Source organism: Sminthopsis crassicaudata, chromosome 1, assembly GCF_048593235.1.
Source record: "Sminthopsis crassicaudata isolate SCR6 chromosome 1, ASM4859323v1, whole genome shotgun sequence".
Classification (NCBI taxonomy): Eukaryota; Metazoa; Chordata; class Mammalia; order Dasyuromorphia; family Dasyuridae; genus Sminthopsis; species Sminthopsis crassicaudata.
In genome coordinates, this window is record NC_133617.1 from 382,541,022 (window position 1) to 382,549,355 (window position 8,334).

Consider the following 8,334-nt stretch of genomic DNA (forward strand, 5'->3'; position numbering starts at 1 on the left):
ATTTGAATGGTAGAGTCTCAGAAACAGGCTACTTAGAATGTAAGCTCCTTAAGGACAAGGGACTTTGTATCCTTAGTTCCTGGCATGTTGTAGGTTCTTAGTAAAAGCTTGTTGGTTGCCTGGTGTGTTTTTATAGTATTTTATAAATATATATTTTATATTCTATAATATTATATGTATATTATTACATGTTATACCACTGTATGTTATATTTTTTCCTTTCAGGTTATATGTAAACTTCTTGAGGACAGGAACAGTTTTTATCACTGTCTTTGTATACCCAGTAAATACTAAGCAATAGTGCCTTGTGTATAGTAATTACTTAATGAATGCTTGGCAAATTGAATTATCGAGTTCAGAGGACAAGGGCTTATCATCAAATGGCCACAACATCCCATGAAGTAAAAAAAAAAAAAAAAAAATTTGGTTCTATACCTGGATAATTGAGGTGTGGATCAAATTATTCAGTTTCCCAAAAAAATAATTATTTCTGTTGCAATTAAAGGGCTAGTCTTCATTATTATCTAAGTGTAAAATCAAATGGGAATCTGTAGAATTATTGCTCTGAGAATTGGACAATGATAATTATTTTTCAAAAAAAAAAAAACCACACAATTTTTCTTCTCTTCATTTCCAAGTATACATTTGTTAAGATTTTATTCATTTTTTATTGTCTTTTCAAAGAGTTTTTCTCATGTGAGGGACATGCTTTCCTGCCACAAAAATTCTGAATATTTTACCTGTTTTTAAATTCAGCACTAGAAGAAGCAGTATGTCTAAGGTCGGAGAATTAGAAAGCAAAGGATATTAGGAGTTTGAATTCTCCCTTTACTTAGCCATATCTGGAAGACCCTGGATAAGTCAAGTATTCTATCTCTAGCCACATTCCACTTTCTGCCAAGTAAAGATAATGTTTATCTATTCTTTATCTACCATAGGGACCCCCTAATGATTGGTGAGTAGGCAAAAACTGAGTAAAAATTCATAGGAACTCAATGAGTAACCCATGGTTTACTTGCATTTTAGGGATGGCTCTTTTTTTAATCAGGCTCATGATGGGACAAAGGTTGTAAATATTATATATTTTTGGGGAAAAGAAATCCAGTAAACTTTTCTTAGAGGAAACAAAAATTACTTGCATTGATTTTCTTTTAAAATAAATTACTTTCAAATTATTTCATTAAATATAAAAAATATTTCATTGTTAACCATATTAATTTAGCACCTATATTTATAAATTATACTACTCTTTTTGTAGATTTTTGTTGATATGCTTATTTTTATTCAGTTAAAATCCAGTTATATAGCATTTATTCCATAAGTGTTATGGGCCAGAACTTGAAACAAGGAGCTAAGTGGAACTGAGGAGACAATGGTTAAATCGAGTTTAGCATTGATTTAATCCTACAACAAATAATGGTTTCCTTGTGATATAATGATTGGTATATACTCAGCGTGGAGCATATACGAAGGATTCATTCCATCGTCCACCTTTGTTGTGGCTGGAGGCTCAAGCACACACCTTTGGAAGTTGAGGAGATTCAGAAGCCAGAGAAGGCAGTTGGGCAGAACTAAGGAAGACAGAGAAGTGGTGACAGGCTGTCCTGTGGAGAACACTGAAACCAAGCTCTGGAAGGCCTCCAGAAAACTAGCTGAGCCTCGAGTGAAGGAGACAAGACTTTGAAGGAGACGGTAAAGGATCTGAACTTTAACTCCTGGCTGCATTCAGGGTGATGACTCTGAACTGAAACTAAGGCTGCCTCCGGAAGCCCCCCAAGAAACCTGCTCCCAGTGAACAACATATTATAGAAAAGAATATTATACATAAGTATTTAGTGCCTACTAAGTACTGGAGATACAAGCACGGAAGGGCACACACACACACACACACACACACACACACACACACACACACACTTCCTGGCCTTGAAGTCATTCTACTGGAGGATAAGAGATACAGAAATAAACAAATACAAATTTTATACAAGGAAAATGCAGTGGGAAGGGAAACTACAAACAAGTAGCTCAGAAAAGCTCCTCTAAATGATGGAGGGAAAGAGTTAGAATATTCTATGCCTCCCTATCTCCATGTCCCCCAGGCATCTGGAGATAAAGTGGGACAGCAAATAGCCTGGTCCGGCTGGAATGTCAGAACAGATGTGTTAGAACCAGATTATGATTCCAGAGGATCTTGTTTTTATAGCAGGAGGCATGGACACTGTAGCTTTTTACAGGTAGGGGAGTGACATTGTTTGATCTGGGCCCTAGGAATATCAACTTGACAGCTTTGCAGAAGATGACTCAATGTTTCCAGTAATCAAAATGCAGAAAATGATATACTAGTTGTGATATGTAACATGTGAAAATGAATTTATTACTCTGCATTCTAATCTATTAAAATAGAAGCTTGTTGTATGACCCTGGGCAAGTCACTTAACCCCAATTGCCTCAGCAAAAAAAAAAAGAAAGAAAGAAAGAAAAGAAAAAAGAAACTTGTTTGATGTTACTAGAAGGGAGTAAATAGTGCAATGGAAAGAACATTGATTTGGACACCTCCTTGAAGGTCAATTCCAACCATAAACAAGTTATGTAAGGCAAGTCTGGTTCCCTATCTGTAAAAGGGGAAGAGGTATGTAATAATAATACCTTCAGTACTTAACCCCACAGCATTGGTGTAAAGGTCACATGACCTTATGGATGCTTCCCAACTCCTAGTTTTAATTAGCTCATCAGGCTAAGTTGTTCAATTGTATCCAAATCTTTGCAAATTCATTTAGGATTTTCTTGGCAAAGATACTGCAGTGGTTTACCATTTCTTCCTCCAGCTTATTTGACAGATGGAGAAACTGAGGCAAACAGGGTTAAGTGACTGTGTCCAGAGTCACACAGCTAAAAAGTGTCTGAGATCACTTTTGAACTAAGGTCTTTCTAACTCTGGGCTCCTTTACACTTGATGTTCAAAAACTGAATGCAAGCTATTAACATTGTAATTTTTCAAAGTATACCTACATGCATGTTTTTCCTGGCAAATGTTTCATCTTAGAGGCATAGACAAATACAGAAAGATCATACCCCCATAAAGAGCTAGTTATTTAATAAGATAAACATAATTATCAAGTGCTTACTGTACCAGACACTGTTCTAAGTGTTAGATCAGCTTTGTTATATAAAACTTGCCATCCCTAAGATTAAAATTGGTGTCTTTAGAAAACTAAGTTTCATACTCTATAAATATTGGATAATGATGATATTAAGATTGGCAGAATGATGAAAAACTAAAAAACTTTTTTTTAGACCTAGAATGGACTTTGTTGATGAGGGTGATCACTTTCATTTTACAGATAAGTAAAGTGAAATTTAGGTAGCAGGGTGGTACAATGAATAGAATCTGGGGTCTGGAGTCAGCAACACTCTTCTTTACTTCAAATCTGGCTTCAAATACTTTATAACTGTGTGTCATTTAACCTGTTTGCCTCAGTTTCCTTATCTGTAAAATGAGCTAGAGAAAGAAATGCTAAATCACTCTGATAAGACTACCAAGGAAATCTGAAATGGGGCAGACAGGTCTGAATAATAATAGCAATTCAAAGATCATAGAATTTAAGTGATTTGGCCAATATCAAATAGTCCATAAGCAGGCAGAATATGAACCCAGGACCTCTGCTTACACCATGACACCACATTGTAGCATATCTCCCAATGAGATAATTCCAGGAGAAATAAACTGGAACGCACATTGAGTTAGAGAGTGTATTAAAAAACAAACCAAAAAACAAAACAAAAAACCCTCAATAAGACCCAGCCTTCTAAGACTCGGGAAACATTGTATTTTATTTGCTTAGAAAAGATAATTGTTTTATTTCTATTTGTCCACATTTACTTATATACTTATGCAGAAAATTCATTCTCTACAACCAAATGTATATGAATGAAAGGAGCCTCTGGGCGGCCCCAGATAAGCAGCCCTGCAGAGCTGAGGATTTATCTGAAGCTGGGTGACTTAATTAGTGGATAAAGCACTCTCCTGTCACAGATAGGACCCAATGTGTGAGTTTAGCTAGCAGACTTAAATAAAATGAATCTGTTGGTTTCAGCTCAGTGCTTTGGGAGAGGGGGGGAACCTAAATCATTATTTGTCATGATTGGCACCTCTGAGCTGCATAAACTAAATTTAGATTACTTGGCTGTATCTCCTTAATCAGAAAAAGAGAGCAAATTCAGTACAAAAGAAATTCAGTAGCTGAGTAAAGCAGAAGCAATTTGCATGCCATAATATCATCTAATCCATAGCTCCTAACATGCTAACTATTTTTTTTTACTATGATGATCTACACAATCCATATCAAAAGAATATGTGCTTTTATTTCCAATAGTGAGCTTAGATTGCATAAATCCATCCTCTTACTGAATTATCCCAATTACCAAGTTTATATGGCAGCTAGTCAGAATCAAAGGTGCAGTCTATAGGTATTTGCCTAAACTTCATATTCAGTCATTTCACTGGGGTATCCATCCTTTCCCTACCCAATTTTAAGATTATCTACAACATTCTTGTGTACATATGTTTGTAAATTATAATAGAAGTATTTCCCAGTGCACTTCAGTCATTTTGACTTGTCCACAGATTTGGAAGATAGCTATTCAATGTTACTTATTAACTATGCCCAGTAAAGTATTATTATCCCCATTCCACAAATGAAAAAACAATAGTCAAGCCTATTCAGTGATTTCGCCTGGATCATATGGCTAGTAAGGGATAGAAGATTAAATGATCCTTTTCAAGGACTCCATACTGCCATAGTATCATTTTGTACAGGTTCTTTTGCAGTGTGCAAATTACAGGTGACCCTTACAAATGCAAATCCTCTCCACATTAAATAACTTAGTCCTTTTAATCACCAGATCTTCAGAAGATCAGGGTCACTTTTTCTGTTCTTTTACTCCTTTCCTGAAGCTCTGTGGACCCTATTCAACAACTCTTCATATCTCAAGTCTAGGGGTCCACCCCTTATTCCTCTATCTCCCCAGCAGCAGGCAGCATTAAACCATCAGTATCTAGTCTTCAGGAAGGACCATCTAACCAATGCTTTAAAATGATAATAGAGGTGTGGATGAGATATAACAAGTCATGGCAACAGAAAACTAGCATTTTAAACTTGAAAAAATTTTATGACAAAATCTTGAAGAGTACTAATAAAGCTTTTTACCACAGGTCCAAAGAAGCTCAATAGTGCTAACAGCAAAAAAAAACTTAGTCACTGTAGCTCATGTTTCTATGTCTTGATAAAAATTTAAACTTTTAATATAGGGCTGAAGTTCCAAAAATTACTGAGCTGGTCATTTAAGTCTAGTAACAACTAGATAATTTTGATTGTAGCTACTTAATACTTGGTTGTGACACACAAAGTAGCCTATATATATATATTTTTTAAACACTCCAGTATTTTTGCCAAGAAAATCCAAATGGGGTCGAAGAGAGTAGGACATGACTGAAACTACTGAACAACAAAAATAAGGAGAACTTGGCCCAATATGAGGATAATACAATACCATTTCATCCATCCTCATTTTTAATGTTTGTGCAGCTACACTGTTTCATCACTGCTTAATTTCATTCTACCTTTTTCTCCTGAAATGTTCAGGGGGGATTAGTAATAATAGCTGGCATTTACAGAGTGTGTTAAAGTTTCAAATATTTCATTTTTCCTCACAACACAGGGAGGAAGGTACTAATATCTCATATATAGATGAGGAAATTGAGGCAAAGAGGTTGTGTGATTTGCCCAGCTAAGAAATAGGAGGCAGGATTTTAACTCAGGTATTCCTGACTTTAGGATGAATGTTCCTCCTCTCTGGCACCTAGCTGGTTAAAAAATCTAGTTCAACAGAATTTCTCTGAACTATTTATGTCTGGTCCCATATCCATCAAAGTGGAATTACTAAGTGGAATTATAGAATTACCCAGTATTGCCATCAAATATTCAGTTTCCTTTTTTATTTTAGAAAAGAAAACCAGAGTCACACAATCAAATCAGCAATGTCCTCACTGATTTTGTTCCAAGGACTACATTCACTGCAAAGACCCATGAAATGATGTCATCATCACCAAAAAAAGACTCCTAATTTGAATTGACCATGCAACTATGCAGGGGACTTTGAAGTAGATAGGGAAGAAGAGAAAGCAGAGAAGAAGGGAAAATAGGATGGAAAAATGAACTGGGGTGGGGAGGGAATTGAGAACAAGAAAAGGTAAGACAATGAAGAAAGGGAAGAGAGCAATTTGATAACTCAGTAAGTACCCTATTAAAAGGATTAAAGTCTTGAGCAGTGACCTTTATAGCTAATTCTTTGGGTTGACTGCCAGGTACATACAGTTCTCTTCTTTGCTCTGCCTAGTCCCATAGCTTTTACTTCTTGAAAGAGCAACCAAAACCCCTTTACAACTATGCTAAGATATCACTGCCACTGACCTGGTGGCACTTACCTTGGCTTAGCCAAGCTAAGCTCTTCTGGTACTGTTTTAGTTTCCTTCAACAAATTCAATTAAGAATAATCATGAAGTTATACTGTGCTAGATTCATAGAACCCAAAACATTCATAAAATATACTTACCCTATTTAAGTCTATTTTTTCCAGACTGAACATTGTTAAACAAATTGTCTAATACTCATTACAAGTTTATAAACTTAAAAGTACTTTTATCTGAGTTCTTGAACTATAAAACATTTTATTAGTAATTTTATTTTGAATGACAAAATGAATAAAATTTAACGTGTTTAAAACACACCAACAAATAAAATCTAAATCAATTCATAAATGAAGCAATTAAGCACAATTTAAGTATTACCATTCTAATCATACTAATATTGTCATTTTAACACTGTAAATTAAAATGTTTTCAGATGATCCAAGACAATTCCTTTTTATTTTTCAAAATAGGTGCAAAGATAGTTTCCAACATTCACCCCTACCTTGTGTTTTTTCTTCCTCCCTCCCCACATACTCTTTCCCCTAAACAGCAAGTAAGCTAATAAACATGTGCTATTCTTCTAAATATTCTTCCATTTATCATGCTGCACAAGAAAAATCAGATCAAAAAGGAAAAATAATGGAAAAAACAAGCAAGCAAACAACAAAAAAGGTGAAAATATTACTGTTATCCACTTTCAGTCCTCATAGTTCCCTATCTGGATACAGATGGCATTTCCATTACAAGTACATTGGTATTGCCTTGAATCACCTAATTGTTGTGAAAAAAATCTTGCTGTGTACAACATTCTCTTGATTCTATTTATTTTACTTACCCTCAGTTCATTTAAGCCTCTCTAGGCCTTTCTGAAATCATCCTGCTGATCGTTTCTTATAGAACAATAATATTCCATAACATTCATATATCATAACTTATTCAGCCATTCTCCAATTGATGGGCATCCATTGTTTCCAGTTCCTTGCCACTACCAAAAGGGCTGCTACACTTTTGCACATGTGGATTCTTTCCCCTTATTTCTTTGGGATACAGGACAAGTAGATACACTGCTGGATCAAAGGGTATGCATAGTTTGATAGTCCTTTGGGCGTAGTTACAAATTGCTCTCCAGAATCGTTGAAATCACAACTACAATATCTTAGTATCCCAATTTTCCCTCATCTCCAACAGTTATCTTTTCCTTGTCTTCTTAAACCAATCTGAAAGCTGTAGAGTGGTACCTCAGAGTTTTACTTTGCATTTCTCTAAACAATAGCAATTTAGAATATTTTTCCCCTGAGGCAATTTGGATCAAGTGATTTGCCCAGTATCACACAGCTAGGTGTTAAAGTGTCTGAGGTCACATTTGAACTCAGATCCTCCTGACTTCAGGGCTGGCGGTGTACCCAATGAGCCACCTAGCTGCCCCAATTTAGAATTATTTTTAAATGTAACTAGAATGGCTTTAATTTCATCTGAAAATTGGTCATTTATCAACTAAAGAATGGCTTGTATTCTCATAAATTTGAGTTAGTTCTCTACATATTTTAGAAATGAAGCCTTTATCACAACCCTTGATCCAAGATAATTCCAAGACTTGGAAAAGTGCCATCTGCATCCAGAGAGACAACTGAGACTGAATCAAAGCATAGTTGTTGGCTTTTTTTCCCCCTTTCTTGCATTTTTTTCCTTTTGATCAGATTTTTCTTGTTCAGCATGACAAATGTGGAAATATGTTTAGAATTGCACTTTTAGCCTATATCAGATCATTTGCTATCTTGAGAAGCTAGGAGGATGGGAGAAGAGGGAGAAAAATTTGGAATGCAAGGTTTTACAAAGGTGAATGCAGAAAATTTTGCATTTGGGGA